We start from the raw sequence: 21,873 nt of genomic DNA, 5'->3' as shown, positions 1-21,873 counted from the left end.
GAATTGCTGGGAGATGTAGTTCAACTAGCCCGATGTAGATCTTGTGTGTTGTTCTAAAGTATTATCAGTTTACAAACAGATGCATAGATGGCGCGGGACAATTGCGGAGGGGGAGCTGTACACACTAGACACCCCAGGGGTATAGAATACTAGTTTCCACATTTGGTTCTGTACTGTTTGGTATTGCCATGCAGCCGAAACTGTTTCCAATTATCTTTGTTAGTAGACTCATAAAACGCTATTGTCTGCCCTGTCGCTCCGCCCTGCCTCCCAGGTATCTCCCTAATCTCTCCTTTTGTTGGTGAAATGACAGGATCCAGCAATGACTCTTCATAGGCTCAGGGATATCTGCATTGGAAAAGAAGAGAGAGTTGGCTTATCTGATGTCTGTGTCCAAAATACCACCCACCCAGCACACCGGGTGAGGGGGATCTTCCCCAGGAATTCCTTACCTTCCAATCTGCCCCCTCCCCAAATAATGTATACACAACATCCGGCCATCCCCCTCCCTAAATAATGTATACACAACATCCGGCCATCCCCCTCCCTCGATAATGTATACAAAGCATCCGACCAGTTCCCTCCCCAAATAATGTATACAAAACTTCCATCCAGCCCCTCTTCACATAATTGCCCTTATTTATCAATTTATTATTTATTTATTTATTAACAGTTTCTTATATAGCGCAGCAAATTCCGTTGCGCTTTACAATTTGAAATAACAATAACAAACTGGGTGATAACAGTCATAGAGGTAGGAAGGCCCTGCTCGCAAGCTTACAATCTATAGGGTATCAATGAGTGATACATTTCACTGTGAGTGATAAATTGCACCAGCCAATCCGCTCCTGTCATTTTTCAAACCCAGCTTGTGACATGGCAGTTAGGAGCTGATTGGCTAGTGCAATTGATCACTCACAATGAAATGTATCACTCTTTGATATATCAGGGCAAATGTCCTTTATTTAGCACAGTCTTATGAAATGACCGTTATAAGCGGATTGCTTTCTTTGGGCAACTTCCCCACTTCCCTCCAAGGCTTGATACCTCTCCCCACTGAAGAGAGAAAGACAGGCCAACAATCGCCATCATAAACCCTGAAAGCATTCCTCTCACAGTCACAGGTAAAGGAGAACAATTAGACACCGTTAATCCGCTACACAATATAAAAGAATGAAATGACAGACGATGAACGGCGGCTGTGATACGTGGATTATCCGATCAGCGTGGGTGTGAGCGGCGCATGATGTCACTCGGCTTCTCAGAACACGTCCCGTCTCCGCCGCGTGACAAAAGAAAGTGGTTCACACGGGCGGTGACAGACGTGATCTCTGCTAATCTCCCAGCTCTTCATCTCCCTAATGATTCCCTCGTGGGATCATAACATCCCAGCAGCAGAGAGAGAGAGCATTACATATTCCGTGATGTCAGGGACTGTTCCACTGGGGGTGGGGTGGAACGGGTCTCGTCTCTGGGCAGGATTTATGCCACAGTTTTGCTGTTAGGGCATGATAAAACTGTGATAGGGAATGCTGGGATGTGTAGTTCCACAGGTTGCTGAACACTGCCCTGGCACACGGATATCCATATGCACTAAGGCAGTGTTTCACAAACTGGGTACTCAAGGCAACCTAACAGTGCAGGTTTTAAGGATATCCATGCTTGTGCACAGATTGTATAATCAAACTGACTGAGGTACTAATCAAGACACCTGTGCTTAGCAGGATTTCCTTAAAACCTGGACTGTTGAGGAGCCTTGGGGACTGACTTTGCGAAACCATGGACTAGGTGTTTGTTTGTTTTTTTCTGTCAAAAACCAATTAGGCGCCAATTAGTGTGTTTTTAGATTGTAGTAGAAAATGAGAGCACTCAAAAGAGATCAATGCAAACACATGGAGAACATACAAACTACACACAGATCTGACCTTAGTGGGAATCAAACGTAGAACCACAGTGCTGTGAGGCAGCAAGCTAACCACTGCGCCACCAAGCTGCCCCAGAATGGAAATAAAAAACCAAAAGCCATTAAAAAAGGTATGCTCTATTCCCTGAATAAACCCCAAAAGTGGGGACTGTGCCTGTCAATGAGAACTAAACAGGTGGTTTTATGAAAACAAATGATATATGTTAATTGTTAGTATTGCGCTATAATGGAGGAGACCCCGTGCTCATCTGGGATAGATCTTATAGCAGCGGCCTCATACGGAAACTTCCAGATGTGTGCAGGATTATTATACATAGAGTCTTACGTTTAATAAGCGATATAAAACCACCGTATGAAACTTACTGGCTCATTAAACTTTTAGGACTCTGATAATGGAAGTGGAATTAGCACCACCTACGGGTAATATCGCTTTTTACGGCTGTATAAGTAGAGATTTGAGCGGCGGGTGTATTAAACAGGGATGAAGGAATACCCCAGACAGCCATGAAACATTCCGAGAACCAGCTAGCCTGCGCAGTAATGCCGACGCCTCACGCCCACTTCTACCCGTCGCGTTCTTTCCCATTGTAAACGAGTGGGCCGTAAACGCCACATGGAATTAATGATGGCTGTAGCCCCTGGGTGTCTTGGCAAGAATGAAAGGGGTTCGTGATCAAGGCGTGCTGGGGCTGACAGGAGGTTTTATCTTCCCGTTTCACTAATGAGAGGCCATTAATCCTCATTAGAAATATTATATATCATTTAGGGACGTGACGGCATGAGCTAAGGGCTGGAGACGCTTGTACACAAAATGGCAGGTTCAGGCAGAGCCGAGCCATTGTCTGAATGAAAGCAATCACCTGTTTAATAGCGTATTAAAGGGTTGATGCAGAGTTTCCAACAATTTGGCAGCAAATACACCGTGCGTGCATGGAACTTAGGGGGAGAGATATCAAAGTTTGGAGAGTGATAAAGTGGGGAGAGATGAAGTACCAGCCAATCAGCTACTAACTGCCATGCTACAGCCTGTGTTTGAAAAATTACAGAAGCTGATTTGTTGGTACTTTATCTCTCTCCAAGATTTGATAGAACTCCTCCTTTATGCAGATGTACACCTCTATGCGGCTGCACCACACATATATAAAAGTAAATGTTAGTAATATTAATGGTGAGCCAATTACCTCCCAGAAAAGAAAACTATTGTGTGCCTCGCGCCTCATGTCTCAGCTATGCCTATGAACCAGTAGGGTATTTTTCTCCAACATGTGATAATGATGCAAGTTATGTCATCAGCCCCACCCCCCTCAGGGAAGATAGAGCATGTGTGTGGGAGATGGAAGAGGGGTGGGGGGGTAATGCCGCAATTTGGGGCATGATAACATACCTCCTAAGTCATAGAAACATAGAATTTGACGGCAGATAAGAACCACTTGGCCCATCTAGTCTGCCCCTTTTTTTTTTATCCTTTAGGCAATCTCAACCCTTTTTGAACCTTCATTCTTTGTAAGGATATTCATATGCCTATCCCAAGTCCTAACATTCCTTGATGATTGCATTCATGGTCTTACCGGGGTGGCATATCGCATGGCTGAAGAAGCTCCCGGCTGCCAACTCACCTCCCAACACCCATTTATTGGCACCTGGTCATTATGGAGCTATGCCATAAGGTTGCCCCTCCCACTTCATTATGTTAATCTCACCATAAAGACTCATTCTCTCTTATTTCCATCGTTTTCATAGAATGAAGGCATTAGTGGGTTAGAATTCTATGTAGGTCTACGGGACAGGAGCCAGCGGCTCTACCACCAAGTCATCATTTTTCCATCTGTACAATGGAGTCGCTCTCCAGTTTTCCTTTCCCTGTAATCTGTGTATTGTGAGGCAGAGCAGGGAGCGGCTGCACGAGAGCCGTTCCACGTTTATTTATTTCTGGTTTTCTTTTTTTTTCTTGCAATCATGCTTTTTTTCTTCTTTTTTTTTGTGCCGTTATCCAATTTTAAACAACGGCCTGTATAAACAATCTGAGTGTATTTATTATTGTGCAGAGAGGCGAAACGCGCAGACAGCTTTATAATTCTGCCCTTTATAATTCTGCCATGAATGCCCCTATTGTTTATCCCTTGGAGGCATCATTTATTAATATTTATCCAGTGCAAAACAATACGTCCCGTGATGAAAGAACTTTTGCAACCTATCTAAAGCAATCTCTGATCACCTGACTCTTGCCAAGGAGCGGAACATGAGGTAGAATATTGCCGCCAAAGTCTTGGCAACTGAAAATAAAGCAGAAATTGGGAACTACAGGCACATAATACCTCGTTTACGGTTTCCAGGGACTAAATTAGAACCATGACACTGGCAACAGACTGGTCCATGACTGGGATCCTGAAAAGTGGAGCTGACATTTTTTTTCCTGCTTGGCTAAAGTAAATTATTAATCTCAGCAACAGCACACTGCCACCTAGTGGGCACATTAATGTGAAGCATAGCAGTACACGTTCATAGGGCCTGATTCAGAGACAACGTGACAATGTTCCTGCAGCTGAGCAATTTTTTTGCTACTGCGTGTACGCCAAAAATCCTGGGTGTGTCAAGGCCTTCTCGCAATCAGGCCATTAAACACCTTAAAGCGATAACCTTTGAACTTCTTTTCTTCCACAAATGCAGTCACCACATCCTGCAAAGTAAACATGTCTTGGCGCAAATCTAGTTGCCCCTGTGTCAGGCGAGGACAGTGAGGTCAGCAAAGGGTATATTACTTGTGCAGCGGCCATTTTGCACTCTATGAGGTAAATGAGACTATGTTAATACAGGCAGGAGATAAATGGGGGAATTGGGTTACAGCACCAGACTGCAGCGCAGTCACAATAAGCGCTATTATCTATGTACAGTATAAACATCACTCTGGCAGATTCTTGGATGGCGTTGCTGTATCGCGTCCCAGCTGGGCCTTCAAGTCATATTTCAGTGAGAGAATTTTACTTGGAGGTTACTTTATCTGCCAGCTGGAGAGTGAATTAGGAGCACATCATTATATTCCCGGGTAATGTCATTTTATGTCTTTTATTAAAACGTATAAATTTGGTCTGACATATATCGCATAACACGCACACCGTGTAACAATCGCTGTTCTAGTAGACAATGCCAAATGCTAAACACAATGCACAATGAGGCTGATCGAAGATTGTACAAGTTCATCAATCACATTACGGTACGGCCCGTATACCAACACACAGAGCCGTGGCCCAGCCTGCAATCCAAAATCCTATCCACTGATCACATGCCAGCCTACGCAACACTAGCACCCAGCGGAGAGGGCCACAAACCAGGGTAAGTCTGCAGCACAGCGGACTCACTAATGTAACACACAAATACCCAGTGCCACAGAGCCATTGCACACCTAATACCACGCTCAGTGCCACAGAGCCATAGCACACCTAATACCACGCCCACACCCAGTGCCACTGAGCCACTGCACACCTAATACCACGCCCAGACCCTGTGCCACTGAACACCTAATACCACGCCCAGACCCTGTGCCATTGCACTTTTAATACCACGCCCACACCCACTGCCAACGAGCCGCTGCACACCTAATACCACGCCCACACCCAGTGCCACTGAGCCATGGCACACCTAATACCACGCCTCGTGCCACCAAGCCAAGACACACCTAATGCCACGCCCAGACCCAGTGCCACTGAGCCACTCCACACCTAAGACCACGCCCACACCCAGTGCCACTGAGCCATTGCACATCTAATACGGTTACCATGCCCAAAGTCCTGCCCTGAAGCCATACAGAATATTTTTTAACTAATACTGTAATATATATATATATATATATATATACATATACACATACACATACATATACACACACACACACTACATGCTCATGACACTGCAAGCGGGCACCATATTAGCATTTTATATACAATTATATCCTGTTTTCCATTTGCTCATCCTCCCCCACCCCATCCCATTTATCTAGGGAAGGCCATCGTGGGTTAACCTCAATGATATGAAATCCATCAACAGGAAAATCATCAAAGATGTCACCCACCAATGGTCATGCCTGCTCGATTGCTCGCAGCGCTGTGGGACAATCAGAGGTGGCGGCAGGGCTTTGTGGGTCATATCAGGGCGTAAAAGAGACGGGAAAAAAACACTGGATCTCCACAATCGATGGCAAAACCATCCAACATCTGCGGTTTAACTATCGATGGATGGTAGACAACAATGGCTAGTGACTATCCCTACTTTGATCACATTTGGATAGTGCTAGTGTCACAGAACCACCATTATAAATTCTATTTGATCTCTTGGTTCTTTATTGGGTAGAGCCTCCAGGTGAGGTTCTGGCCTATATCACTCCTTTATCCCCGCTTCATTTTCACACCGCGCCTCCATGGCAAGCTGCGGTAAGGACATAGATTGTCAGCTCCTTTGGTGTCTCCTAACATTCAGCGCTTCCTAAGATGTTGGATCTGTATAACTTATAATGAGCAAAAGAAGCAGACACGTATGTATGACGCAGCAAGGGGCCAACGGAACCATTCCGCCTCGTAACAGGCCTACCTCGCCATAAAGTGTCCCTTCACTCGCGTTTTATATAACCGTAAGGCGCAGCAGAATAAACTGGCGCTATATAAAGAGCTGTTATTAATAATGAGGCTGTGACAATCGTTATAATAGCAAAAAAAAGACAAGAAATTATAAATGAAGTGGGTGGTGGCAGCACCACATAATATTGGGACGTTGCCCCATGGGGTGTGACATCACAGATATACCAGGATGATGATGGCTAATGTATTACGTACGCTTGTACAAATACAATGAGCAATGGGGGACACACACCTGTACACAGTATACACACCCAATCATATATCAGCCTGCTCACACCCTGAGGCCACCGGTTTTCACTATCCATTTATATTCCCCTGGTACCTGAGGTGGCCCTAACTGTGTGGAGTTTGTATATTCTCCCCTTGCCTGCGTGGGTTTCCTCAAGGTACTCTGGTTTACTCCCACACTCCACAATATATACTGGTATGTTAATTGGCACCAAACAAAAAAAAAACTAGTGTGTAAGTGTGTATATACACGTGGGCAAACTAGATGGGCCAAGTGGTTCTCATCTCCCGTCACATTGTGGGCAGATGTACTATGCCTTGGAGAGAGATAAAGTACCAGCCAATCAGCTCCTAGCTGTCATCTTTCTAACACAGCCTGTAATATGGCAGTTAGTAACTCAGTGGCTGGTACTTTATCTCTCTCCACTTTATCATCCAAACCGTATTTTCCACCAAGACATGGCCTCGTGTCTAACATAGATACAAAGAACATTCAAAGCATCAGTAACCAGCGCAAACATACAATAAGGTACTTTTATTTCTAATGTAAATATGGATTCTAATTAAATATTATTTTGGTTCCATAAGAATATTTTTTCTCAACACGAGGGTAAAAGTTGTATACCTGACCCGCCCTAGAGATATTGGCTTTGTAGACCACGCCCACTGTGACTTCCTGTCTGGAAGATGACAGAGTATATATAAGATGGTATCCGATCTCTAGGTCGATCTAAGTGTGGTTGACCCTCCATACCACACCAATATAAGATATATAATATAAAAAAGTAGACCTGGAAAGTCATTTAAAATTTAGATTGCTAAATAATCCGACAGGGAGATCCCGACAGCCACCATTAACCGGGACGATTGACAGACATCCCTCCTATAGACTGGACAACCCGCCGCTGAGCTGCACGACCACCGATACGGCAGAAACGTCACTCCCCCCGTCACCCGGCGCCATAGCAATGCATGCTAATATGGACAATCTCGTCCATATTGGCCTGCATGCATAAGCCACGGGGCACCAACGATGAACGAGCGCGGGGCCGCGCATTGTTCATCATTGGTGCCTACACACTGCACGAGATGAACGAGTTCTCGTTCATTAATGAACGAGAACGTTCATATCGTGCAGTGTTATCTGCCAGTGTGTAGGGGCCTAAAGCTGACACACAGCTCCAGGCGGAGCCGTTCAATTCTCCGGCGTGAAATCACAGCCTGAAAGGATGTTTTACAAAGGAAAACAGAATTCCTGGAGCAATTGCGAAATGCATCCCGACAGGCCTGTCCTGACGGCCCGCCCGCCTCATTTTCTACAGGCCTCAGTGAGACGTCTCCCTGACATGACAGGATGTGTGGAGCCGCATGGACCCAGAAACCCAGACAGTCTGTCCCCCAAACCTATCCGCCCGGTCTGGCGCGCAGGATTATAATACATAGGTTTTATCCTGAGGGGAGGCCTGAGGGTAGGAATATACAGTAGCAGTCAGTCACCGTAATCCCAGAGTGAGCTGAGAGATACAGAAAGTACAGTAACTACTGCATAAAGATGTCTGCAGAAAATGTTTAGGCACTGCCTACCCGGCTAGTTGGAAATGGTACATTCCGGGGTATTAGGGCAATACGCTGCCATCTCCGGCTGTACATCTGTTTTCTTTGCACACTTACTGCTTCTTTGCCGACAGACACAGGTAATAAAAGTGGGTTTGAGATGAAGGACACCCAGTGTTATCCACATTCACTTGGGGATCTGTTGACAGCACCGTCAGGTCAACGTAAGAGGCTTATTAGGATGTTGAAATATTGCTGCATTCTTAGATTACATAATTACCTTTAGTCTACAAAGGAAGAACACTCGTCGGAATTTCGCAATCATTACAGAGAAATCCTCCTGATCAGGATAAAAGTTTGATATTCAGATAGAACCATGGGCTGAAATTACAGCCAAATGCGAATAGCTGCCAGGCATTAATGCCTAACCCCTGTGCCACTGGCAAATGACTACGCCCGAAATTAGCGACTGTGCACTACCTGTGTTTATATCTCTCTATACAACACCCTTCGACCTTTAATTTTGCCGGGAGAAATTAATTAAAAATCCATCTAGAAATGTATCAGTCTTCGGTGCCCCCAGAACAGGGCAGCCCCAGACATCTGCCTTGCCTGCCTAAAGCTGTGTCTGGCAGTGGACACCCTATACACTCACACAGAGTGCACATGTTCTCCACGCTGGACAATGATGTGTGCAGATTAGGAGACTGGTAGATAATATAGGCACTAACTAGCGCTGGGATTACCCGTCTCCGGGGATCTGTCCCTGTTCAGGTGACAGAGGTGGATGGACGGGGTAACATGCAGCAGATTTCTGGGTAAAGCATGGAATTAATTGCAGAACACGCCCTAGTCATCTATTGTGCGCTACGGAACCCTTGTGTCGCCTGTAATAATAATTCAGAAATTTGCGTACTCCCAGCCCCAGGGCACCCTTACCAAGCCACTTTACAGCCCCCCTTTCATTTCAAGGATGGGAATGTAAAATGGGGGGGGGGGGGGGGGGGGTTATTTCCAGTATTATTGGGAGGGGGGGGGGGGGGGGGAGCAGCTGGATAACCACAAGACGCACACATTCCAAAAATACCACTATCAACCCAAAAATATGTCAGCACTCTCTCGGCCATGCGGATAATTCCCTGCCGGAGCATTTTTGTCGTTGCAAAGTTCCCAGACAAGAACCCTGCTGCTTACAGGTCACTTCCCACAGTGGCAGAATTGTCCCTGGTATACCCAGAGGGAAGAGCCGGCCAGCTCCAGTCACGGTACATCAACACGCCCAAATACAAAGGTGACCCGGCCCTATGCCCCTAGCCTTCCACGTGCAAGATACTCACCATTACCTATGCCCCACCTATACCTTCAGGATCTATCTGGCTGTATACAGTATATATTACACACACCCACATATTAAAGCGTGTACTTTTATAGACTGTAAGCTTTTATATGCAAAATATTCAGAATTTAAATGCATTTCTATTTGCCGACAGCTCTTACCCCAATACCCCAGCATAGCCCCCACACACACACTCACACACCCCACACTATACAATTTACAACAGTACAAAGATTGCATGCACCAGTAAGCAGCTGGACTTTGTTCCGCACTCACAGATAGAAAACTATATGAAAGCTACAAGCAAAATTTCTACACAGCAGGCTCAGGCAACCCGAGGCTCTCTCGGTGTTGGAGAACTATAAACTCCAGCACGCCCAGAGTGCAATAGCTCATACTCCTCTGCTATAAAGGCTTGCAAAGACCCGGTTCTTGTAAGTGTATAACGCAGCAGCTGCAGGGAAGAGACACAGGCTTACCTTAATGTGTGCCCGGACAGCAGGAAACAAGACTGGAGTGTGTGACTGTGTGTGTGTCTCACTCTCTCTGCTCCCTCAGCCCTACCCCCAAAAACACATGAAGTCATGATGTCATCCCCTAATCAAAGAAAAAGGGTGTGGGTGGGTGGACATACAACAGCACAAGAATTCTTTCCTGTGATTTCAAGGCTGCAGCCTCTGCATTGACTTCCACTTGGAAAATGTCAGCGCTTTCTGGGATTATTCAAATATTCTCAGCGTTCTGTATGACGCAGAAGACGGAACAGCACATAGAGAGCAGACTGCGTGGGTTAGGCCTGGGGAAGGGGGTTTGTGAGGGGCTCACAATTTTACCTGGACGCTTGCAAAATTTCGACGCATGTGCAGATACGGTTCTGCCACGCCGGTCGCAGTGCCCCGTAAAACGCAGCGCTGGCGTTTGGGCGCGTTAGTGAAAATGGGCCCTGTTTTCTGGGTGTGGCGAAGCCAATGGCTGCGTGCTCGGATGCAGTATTACTGTCCCCGGCTGCGTTGCTTAGCCAGACATCCTGAGGGTTACGCAGAAGCCCGATGGGACGGCGATGTTTACGCAGTGGATCTGATGATGCGTCTTCGGACCCAGCGGCGGAGCACAGAAGCCAGGCAGAGGGCGTCTTTTAACACAAGACAACTCCTGTAACCTACAAAGACGCAGGCGCGGCGCCTTTACCGTAAATCGATGAATCAGGCCCACTGTACAATATACATGTTCCAAAATAGTGTACTGATAGATGGCTGCGTCTGAACCAGTGGTTATATCATTGCTACTTAAAGGGGAAATTCTACTCTTTTATAAATTAGTAAAACTAATTATTTACTTTGTGCCTCACAATTTAGCCGCTTTTATCATTTGGACTGGACCAATTTTTCACGATTTGCGAATTTTTGCATATATTATATTTTTGCGGGAGTGTCTTTTATTCCTCAGTTTCAAGGGAATCCCATTTGTAAAACGCAATGGAATACGCTGCGCTATACATGTAAAATATGTATACTATATGTAATTGTTGCTTCTGTCTACAACCATAATCTCCTATATTTTCTAATGTGATATAGGGACCTCTGCTGTGCTATACCCCCCCCCCCCCAATAAAATGGATATCCTTAAAATCTGGACCGCTGGTGTGCCTTGAGATTTGCGTTTGGGAACCACTGACGTAATCCATACCTCCCACCACTGGATTACGCAACCAATCTTCACCAACAACGGATAGAGTTAAATGTTTATGAAAACGTCACAGGGGGATAAGTCACGTGACCTGGGGCCTGATCCGGAGTTGGTGATAACGTAAAGCTGGTACACACTGGCCGATATATGGCTGTTCAATCAAATGGCGGATATGTTGTGAGCCCGACAGCGGCAGGTATGTACCTCCGATATGTCTTTGAAGGACGTCGTTCACAGACATATCACGTCGGCTGTGCAGCGCAGTCAATGGCCGATATCTAGTTAGCCATATATTCGCGCATCTGGTTGTGTTTATGGGTGGTCAAATTCAAATGCCCAACCAGCCGGGTGTCCTGACCAACACATCAAGTGGACGATCGGTAAGTGTGTATACTTACCTGGATCTGCTGCTCAGTCAGTGCGATTGCCGGTCCGCTGATGTGACGGTCAGGTGTGTACCCAGCCTAAAACAGAGCGAGTAACTGCACCAGGACAAATGATGCTGCAGTACAAGGGGGGCAAATACATATATGTTTCTGCATGCAGGGTAAATACTGGCTGCTTCTGCATGTAGCCCACAAACGTTAGACGGCTTTATTTTTTACGCTGCAATGTAGATAACACGCCCCACCCAGATCTAAATTTCTCTGCACATGTTACATCTGCCGCAACTTATGTATGGCCATCGGTGTGTCTGCAATTGGTTACCATTGATGGTTGTACAAACCATCGATAGTAAATAAATACAGTGCCATCAATTGTTATACTAAACCAGGAAGTCCAGTGATTACAAAAGACAGATGTTATCAGGAGAGCTCTCCATTGTGATACTAATCGCATTTGTAAGTACATTAGCGATTAGTATGTACGTACACAATAAGTGGCGAGATGTACCGCATCGCTTAGTACATCCCGCCCTATGTATGTAAATAGTTATTCTTTAGAGAGAAAAACAAAAAAAACAGTAATCAATAAAAATTATTGAAGGGGTTAAACAGGTTTTAGGGTGGTCTTTGTAGTGAGATTTCTTCAGTGATTTATTTGACAGGAACACTTCCTTAAAGTGGGAGGGGGGCGCTCACCTATACCTCTGGCAGTTCCTTAAAGTGGGAGGGGGGCGCTCACCTATACCTCTACAATAGGCCAGATACTGGCATTTGTGCAAAACACATACTTTCTATACCAGTTACAGAATAAACAAAAACATTTGTTTTTGTTTTTTTTTCTTTTACAGATGCATAATAGGTTATGTTCTTGCCTTATTGGAATTACAGATACACCCGTGAGATCCAGTATTTCCCTTCTTGTCGGTAGCTGGAACATTTCTGCACCCTGCAACATTAGATGTGGTCTCCGAGTCCCTGGGAAACTGTCTCCTGACACGTGCAAAATGCAATATGAAGATAACCAGGGTTCTGTTTAATATGTCTAGGATTCAGAACCAAGGCGCCATGCCAACAGAAACATGGCTGTGATCATCATTTATGAAGCTATGACTTTAATAACAGAGTTATTGTCATATTTCGGTTGCAGTACTTTCATAGTATTGTTATAGATTGATCTTCAACAAATCTTCAATACAGAACAATGCCGCCTGAAGGCAAAGCTATCACACAAAATGGCCGCCAAAAGACTAACGCTGCTTCTCACCTGTAACATGGCACCTAGGAGCTGATTGGCTGTTACTTTATCTCTTGCCAAGGTTAAGTATGTAGACAGCGTTGACAGTTAGGAGCTGATTGGCTGTTACTTTATCTCTCTCCACAGCTTAGTTAATAGACCGGGATCCTGACCGAAGGTCTGCAGGTACTCCACAGAGGTAAGCCGCGTCGGGATGCCGCTTTCGGTATTCTGACTGCCGGGAACCCAATATCATCCCTATTCAAAGTGTAGTCAGGAACAGAAATAGAACAATAAAAACGGTAAGAAAAGATTTATATTTCTGTTCCTGATGACGGTTTGAATAAACCGAAACGTAGAAGCTGCGTACACGGTAGCATTTGCTTTTTATGGTCCGTGAGTGACGCCAACCATGGAAAAAACAGACATCCAACTGACTTTTCAAACAATTGAATACCCCCCATAGAGAGATTGAGAAAGAGAGAGATCATATATAGATCATATACATGTAGATGGCTCACAGCCCACAGGAAACAATTAGCCTTTGTTTCCTAGTGATACATTTCATGTCATGTAATTCTCTGTAACTATGTAGAGCATAATGTAATTACGGCTCTATAATATATATATAATACAGGACCGCTGGGATTCTGCTGGATGGAATATACTGAGCTGGTTTATACTGTAACAACACGAGGCTTGCGTGCAGCATTCAGTGTGATACGTACGTTGTATTCGTGTATATAATTGTTATATGCTTTTCATTCAGGTTTATAAATTATTAGGGATTTGCTGTTCTACCGATGTATGAAATAACATGCGCCCAAGTGTTTCCTTAAGACGATTGTGGCCAGTGTAGCGCTTAATATAACCTTTTATCTTGCTGGATTGTTATAGGGGGGATAAAGACCTTCCCCGGCCCCCATACCCCAAATATGCCTATTACACCTGAATGGTGTATACAGCTTAGATCTTACATACAATTGGTGGTGGCAGGATCTGCCAGAATATCTATACCGGCATTATCTGTATGCCCAGGCAATATTTTATTGGCACCAGAGTGATGTGGGATGAATATTAATGATCTAGGTCAGGCTTGTCTAGGGGTCCAGGTGGGCTTGTGACTGACGGACGATGGTTTTGCCATCGATGGCAGAGATTCAATAGTTCTCCGCTATCGTTGACAGAGATGGGCCAGAGCTTTTTTCCCAACCCGCAGCGCTTAGTCAAACCGCACCATCACTATTACAGGATTAGCCAGCTGCCATATTGTGACCCTCAGCAGCGATGTCCATTGGTAGATTAATCTATCGATGGTTTACGGTTACTGATGAAAAACTTCAATGGCACAATCCATATAGACCATCAATGGTAGACCTGCCAATTGCCATCCCTACTGCAAAGGCACGGTCCAGTCAATTAGCAATGCCACCCGCCTCATCACACGCATAGCCGTCTCACACTGCATTACATCCGGCCCAATGTATTTTTAGTACGTGTTTTAATGAGCGGGCATGGCCACACCCTCATGTTTGGCCACACCCACATCTAGCACCCAAGCCCACGACATGTCTTGGCGGCACTACTTGGCACAGGCCACTAGCAAAATTGTGCTGTCTGCATATTCACAGGTATGAAGCCAAGCATTCAAGTCTACATATGTTATTAAATATGCATTGGCACACTTTGTCCAACTTTATTTTTATTTGTTCTAACAATCTGTGAGTTGATGAATTGCACTATTTTGTTTAACAAACGGATTTATTTATTTCATATTGTTATTGTAAACTTGATGTTTTTGGTATATTTTACACAAATGTTTCCCCCTTCCAGACTGGCAATTTAGGCCACGTCCCAATCGGACAGGCCACGCCCAGATCCACGAAGAGTCTTCCCATTTCCAAGCATGGGCGTTAAGTTTCCCGGTGCAGGCGAGATCTAGCGGTAAGTTAAGACATATCGCCTTGAGACCAGTATCACCCAGGCAACTGAGACATAGAGGTCTATTTACTAAGCCTTGGAGTGAGAGAGGAAGTGGACGGAGATAAAGTAACTGTAATTTTTCAAACAGAACCTGTAACATGACAGTTAGGAGCTGATTGGCTGGTACTTTATCTACATCCACTTTATCTCTCTCCAAGGCTTAGTAAACAGACTCCATACTTACCATCTTTAAAAGTTTAGGTGGGGGCGGCACATTAGGCCCCCCTGGAATTGCGTTGTCGCACCCCTCTTCTTGCCAATTTTACTGTAAAGTGGGAGGAGGGTTACCTACTCTTCCATGAGTCTGCGGGACAACCCAAAATTTATGGAGTCCGGGAGAGTGCCACTAAGCTGTCTTGGTATATAGACCTGATACTTTGGTATATAGGCCTGATTATCGCACAAGTGTACAGGTCACTGACTGTCCGCTCTTCTCCTGAAATACTCTGTGCTGTAGTGATTATTTACATGTATTCATCTGATTGGGTAATTAACAATATCCATCTGATTCAGTAATAAACAGATTATATACGGATGATCAGGAGGTAAAGGCCCTCACACATCGCCGATGTTTACGATACGGCACAAGCGTTACGCAGAGTGGGCCTAATTCAGACCTGGTCGCACGCAGCCTATTTTTTGCACTGCTGCGACCAGGTAACCGCCGCCTACAGGGAAGAGTAGGGGGAGGGCTTTGCAGGGGTGAGTTGGGCTGTGCACAGCCCAGGACTTACTCAGATGCAGCGATGATCGGGGTCAGGGGTTGACGTCAGGATCCCTCCTCTGCAACTGCCAGGCACGCCTGCGTTTTTCACAACACTCCCAGAAAACGGCGAGTTGCCACCCAGGAACGCCTCCTGCCTGTCAATCTTCTTGTGATCGCCCCTGCGATCGCTTTCGTCGTTGAAGTCGTCGCTCTCCGGCAACCACAGTCGCTGGGCAGCGACGCACCTGCGCATTGCGGGTCACACGCACGCGCAGTTCAGACCCGTTCGCACGGCTGTGAGAAAATGCAGCGTGCGGACGGGTCTGAATGAGGACCAGTGTACACACAAAGGCGCTGTTGCGATCAGGACAGACGGTATCAGAAATGTGAGCCCACATCTGAATCAGGCTGAAAGACTTGAGTACACTACGGTGGTCCAACCCTAGTGACACACTTTAACAATTACAGACAAGTGTAAGGTAATGCACTGTGGGGGCAAGACCAAAAATAACACCTACATACTAAATGGGGTAATATTAGGGGATTCTGTACTGGAAAAAGACTTAGGAGTTCACCTAGATAATAAATTAAGCAGCAGTACCCAAAGTAGGAGTGCAGCAAAGACGGCTAATAAGATATTAGCATGCATAAAGCGGGGAATTGATGCAAGGGACAAGAGTATTATACTCCCATTATATAAATCACTAGTGAGGCCACATCTTGAATACTGTGTGCAATTTTGTGCACCATATTACAAAAAGGATATCCTGGAGCTAGAAAAGGTTCAGAGGCGGGCGACCAAACTAATCAAGGGCATGGAGACACTGGAATACGAGGAAAGGCTTGCAAGGCTAGGCATGTTTACATTGGAATAGAGGAGACTAAGAGGGGACATGATCAACATCTACAAATATATAAGGGGTCAATACACAGAGCTTGGGAGGGACCTGTTTTCTATAAGATTAGCATAGAGGACACGTGGTCACTCGCTTAGGTTAGAGGAGAGGAGTTTCCGCACATTGAGGCGAAAAGGTTTTTCACAGTAAGGACAATACGTGTTTGGAATTCCCTGCCTGAGAGAGTAGTAATAGCGGACTCAGTCAACACCTTTAAGAATGGGTTAGATAAATTCCTATTGAATAAAGATATTCAGGGTTATGGTGCATAGGCCCGCATTATAGTTAATATAACTAGTCCTAACATAAACATAACTAGTCCTATAATAGGACTGCATAGGAGACCACAAATAGGTTGAACTCGATGGACAATTGTTTTTTTTTTCAACCTTAGTTACTATGTTACCTCAGCCACCATTAATGATATTATTTCAGTGCGGAAACCTTAATGTGGAGTCCGGCTGTATAGAGTGATGCCTGAGCCCCAGCAGTATCAGACTGGAGCATGAAGGGCCCACCGGGGGGGCCACAGTGGTAGGGGCCCATATTTAGAGGTGTGGCCAGTCTCCAGAGGGGGTGTGGCCAGCCGCCACTTTGGTTTTCCTAACCATTAGAGAATGCATGGGCTGGGCCCTTTGATAAATATATTTAATAAATACTGTTAGTGCATACGTGATGAATGTAGCAGAATGGACTGTAGATAATAAACCATAGTCCTGTGCAGTATTATGCAACATATGTATAACTCAATGACATAGTCTGGAACCTGGGTCCCACCGGGGGTTTCCCTTGTACCCCGTGGGCCAGTCCAACCCTAGGCCCCCAGAGTATTACAAGTCCTGTATGTGGCTTGCAGTCGGCCCGGCAGATGAGCAGACATCTGTATACCATCCTCAGAGCGCAGTATGCTGCGCTACATTCCGGATCTCTGGACGAGGTTAGAGATCACCGACAGGAAGAGAGGACGCCTGTGACATGTAGATAACGCTCAGCCTGGGATAAATGAGAAAATACAGCTACAGTACAGACAGTATCTAGCTGGTATATAGTATATACAACATGTATCGGCACCGATAGGTCTTGTGAATATTCACCTTTATATCGGAAGTATTTTAAAAGTGGTAATCATGAGTATTCGGGGTCAGACTAGGGGCCCTATACCCTCAGGGGCCTACAGTGCGGGAGAGGGAGTTCTACAGCGTGTCCTCCGTTGGCCTTTTCTTAGAATTCATGGTAAAAAACTCACAAAGATAAAACAAACCTTTCTCAGTGTGATAATCTACCGTATATTATATACTTTTGTAAAATTGCCGGTTTGTGGAAAGGCCACGTAGTGTCGGTCAAAAGGGAGGGGGGGTAAGGGTGGGGGCGGGTGAGGTTGTTGTAATTTGCTGACTTTCTATTATTATATGTACTACTTTGCAAAACAATATTAGTTTAGCATTGTACAACGTTTATAATATTCTACATCATTGTGATACATTTATTTTGTATAGAGAGGATTCAGTTATCTTTGAAACATCGGGGGATGAGAGGTATCAAAGCTTGGAGAGAGATAAAATGGGAAAATATGGAGAGAGATAAAGTAGCAGCCAATCTGCTGCTCCTGCTGTAACTACCATGTTACAGGCTGTGTGTTGATAAATAACAGTTAGGAGCTGATTGGTTGGTACTTTATCTCTCTCATATCGGTGACGCGTGTTTTCACGGCTGATTGGCTTCGCACTATACATCACAGGGTCACCACCAGCAGTAGCTCCCACGTGTACAGCGTTCTGATGTCTATTTAATACGTATCAGGATGGTGATAAGACAGTGGTTGCCAAACTTTCCTGAATCACGGTGCTTTATAGCATCAGCATTTTTTTCATGGCACCCATAAGGCCAAAGGTTCTTACTGAGAAATTCACATTGACCATAAATAATTTGATTTGGCCTGTGATCACCAACCCGAGGCACCCCAGCCAGTGCCTCGTGACACCTCAGAGAGTGTCACACCGTGTTTGGAACATGTGACACGTCCAGGGTCTGCGTCATTGGATGCAGACTTCCTGGACCCAGGTGTATTGTTCCGATGGCCAGCCTGAGTAAGCTTCAGCTTATGCAGGTTGGGCGGTGCCTAGAACCGGCGCGTATCGAATCCACACTAACTCGTCTATCTCCTACAGGCTCCTCCTCCTGCATTTGCATGTGGACGATACAGAATTGGAAGTGGCTGTGCAATTCCACCCAAACTTGAATCCGGCCCATTGTAGGGTAAATGACCATAGAGGACTATCAGGGTCAAATCGTATCCAAACGCGAGACTTAAATCAGTATCCAACCAAACCTGAGGCAGGTCTGCAGATCACCCAGCCGCAGTGAGGACTAAACTGCTGCAGCCTCGTCTTGCACTCGCCCCAGCGACGTCCAAATATGCACATGATATGTTAATGCAGCAACAGAAATCGTGGAATCTGCGGGGGGAGTGAGGCTCAGAAAAGACTTGGAGGGCCGCCTATGGACAGCCGTCGTGTGCACAATGAATATATCACCCTGTACTTATGGCAGTTCTCAGAGTGTGCTGAGATGTTCCTGCGTTGGCAGGTTACATTAGATGGAATGATGAACGCCCTAATTCCCATGATTTGGTCTGAACGTTACATCTCCGACTTGTGTGAAACATCCTTTGTGATTTAGCTCCCAGGGATGGAAGTTCTCTCGTATTCTGTAAGCGTGCCAATAACTTTCTCCAACGCAAAGCCAAGAACTAATGTTTCTAAATTATATCCCACAGGCTTTTATTTCACCCCGTACACAGGCGGAATGTACAGGCATCTGGGAGGTAGGATGGTTCAATGTTTGGGGACAATTATAAACACTGCATTACCCAGGTACCCCCATAAGGCTCTCTGTGCCTAGACCAGGGGCAAATGCAGGATTTCTAGAGGGGGGTTTCCAAATGCAATCCACAATCTCCCGCTCTGCGGAACACTGGAGCAAGTGCGGAAGTCTGGGGGAGAAGTAGAAGAACCTTGGGGTGATTCCGAGTTGTTCGCTCGCTAGCTGCTTTTAGCAGCATTGCACACGCAAAGCCGCCGCCCTCTGGGAGTGTATCTTAGCTTAGCAGAAGTGCGACCGAAAGATTAGCAGAATTGCGAATAGAAATTTTTTAGCAGTTTCTGAGTAGCTCCAGACTTACTCAGCCATTGCGACCAGCTCAGTCCTTTTCGTTCCTGGTTTGACGTCACAAACACACCCAGCGTTCGCCCAGACACTCCCCTGTTTCTCCAGCCACTCCTGCGTTTTGCAACTCGAACGCCTGCGTTTTTCCGCACACTCCCATAAGACGGGCAGTTTCCGCCCAGAAACACCCACTTCCTGTCAATCACACACCGATCAGCACAGCGATGAAAAAGCTTCGTTATGCCGTGAGTAAAATACCTAACTTGTGTAAAATAACTAAGCGCATGCACTCTGCGAACCTTGCGCATGCGCAGTAAGCGACTAATCGCAGTATAGCGAAAATCGGCAACAAGCGAACAACTCGGAATGACCCCCCTAGTACCGATGCTAGACATATATGTAAACATTGGTCTTTTTATACACTGGATACTGTATGGAATATAGTATAATATTTAAAACTATAGATGGTTTATAGATGTATATGCTGTATCAAACATATTTAACTAATATAAATAAAATACGTGGTCAGGAAAAGGTTAAACATCTCATAAAAAATACAAAAACACACTAAAACCAGTACTTTACTTTCTAAGCACACATTCTCCCACCTCATGGTAAGGCTCCTGTCTCTTCTTTCTGGCAGGTACTCTCTAGTCCAGTGCACTGATTAAGGACTCGGTTCCACACACAGAGCAAACTTGGTAGAAGGTGCTAACACTGGGCATGCGCAGCAGCTCTAGGGATGACCATCGGTGGGCTGTCTATCGATGGCTGCCATCGATGACACCTTTGATAACCATTGATGGCACATAAACCATCTATGGCAAACCATCGATGGTTTGCACCTCTCGATGGTCACCGCTGAAGGGTGCTGTCTGCCCCCCCCCCCCAAAGTGGGGGTGGGGCTTAGCGGATGTCAGGGGCGGAGCTATGCTCCGTGTCCCGGCACCTTGCAAAAAAACAAAAGAAAAATATTTGTTTGTTCATGCTGTACCATCGATGGAGGGAAACCATCTGGTTCTCTCCCATCGATGGCAAAAGCATTCGACATCGGCCATAAACCATTGATGATTAGAAATCATCGATGGTCGATGGTCATCCCTAAGCAGCTCTGCTCTGTCCCTTACACTGCATGTTGTGGCAGCAGCTCTAGTAATAGTATTATATACTATTGCTATTGTCATTATTTGAGAGGCTGGTCAAGAGGAGGGTGTTTCCAGGCAACCGGAACCCCCCCCCCCCCTCCTCCTCCTGTGTTTGCCTATGTAGACACTTATTAAATAAGTTGTACTTGTTTTGAAATTTGTGTACAAACATGAGGATGTAGCAGAGTTTCTGTACACACCAGCAGACGCCGGACAACTACAAACAACCCAGTTACTTAACCAGGAGAGTCATTTTATTTAAGATAAAGCAGGTACAGCTGTACACTATCTACTACAGTGGCTCTCACACCATGGCGAAGATGTACTAAGCCTTAAAGTGGAGAGTGATAAAATACCAGCCAATCAGCGGCCAACTGTCATGTCACAGGTTGTGTTTGAAAAATTACAGTTAGCGGATTGGTTGGTAGTCTATCACTCTCCACTTTATCACTTTTTAAGGCTTAGTACATCTGGCCCACCCACAGTCTCAAGATGGCTCTGTACATGCTGAGTAGTAGCCTTTGCACATGCCGAGTAGTAGCCTTTGCGGCCATCTTGGGTCAGGGCATGCCATTTCTCAGGTGTAGTAGCAACATGGAGTCTGTGCAGTAACATACTCCACTTCCAAAAGTACTTACCTTGTAAAATACATGAGTATTTAAGACTGTATTAAAAAAAAAAAAAAACAACCATCCAAATGCAGATATTCTTTCCTGACCAGACTGAACCAAATGTCAATTAAATAATGAAAATATACAGTATCCTATATCAGCAGCCCCAGTAGTCAATATGTACAGTGGGAGGGTTCAAGAAACATTCAACCAATCAGAAGCAGCTGCTGATCAGAGTTATCATCACTGCGTATATATTGCTCTAGACATATATATTTTTTATGTTCTGGTCTAGATAAGACGTATTTGTGTGAAGACGCCCATACTGTATTTGGGGTACACATTCTGGACCCAACCTTCACCCCCGTTCCACATTCTGCACTTGGATGGT

At 45.4% G+C, this 21,873-nt stretch overlaps 1 protein-coding gene and 1 long non-coding RNA gene across 4 annotated transcripts in view; one reads left to right on the top strand and one right to left on the bottom strand.

Moving 5' to 3' along the window:
* Positions 1 to 10,593, bottom strand: part of TAGLN2 (transgelin 2) — a 32,176-nt gene extending 21,583 nt beyond the window's left edge. The window contains exon 1 of one of the 2 annotated variants that reach the window (XM_063947007.1): positions 10,504 to 10,593. The gene's annotated coding sequence lies outside the window, so the exon portion shown is untranslated. Of the gene's footprint in view, positions 1 to 10,149; positions 10,240 to 10,503 lie in introns of those variants that run through there. The other variant, XM_063947006.1, reaches the window with a different exon arrangement.
* A 199-nt stretch (positions 10,594 to 10,792) lies between these two features.
* LOC134980263 (uncharacterized) lies at positions 10,793 to 20,466 on the top strand. 2 transcript variants are annotated; one of them, XR_010190365.1, is made up of 4 exons: positions 10,793 to 11,552; positions 12,591 to 13,175; positions 14,810 to 14,920; positions 18,730 to 20,466. It is a non-coding gene; the product is annotated as an uncharacterized LOC134980263 (long non-coding RNA). The 2 variants fall into 2 exon arrangements; XR_010190364.1 differs by having other exon boundaries at positions 12,591 to 14,920.
* Positions 20,467 to 21,873: the final 1,407 nt, after the last annotated feature.

The sequence above is a fragment of the Pseudophryne corroboree genome, chromosome 12, assembly GCF_028390025.1.
Source record: "Pseudophryne corroboree isolate aPseCor3 chromosome 12, aPseCor3.hap2, whole genome shotgun sequence".
Lineage (NCBI taxonomy): Eukaryota > Metazoa > Chordata > Amphibia > Anura > Myobatrachidae > Pseudophryne > Pseudophryne corroboree.
The sequence above is the reverse complement of the archived record's forward strand: the minus strand, read 5'-3'. Positions and strand labels throughout refer to the sequence as shown.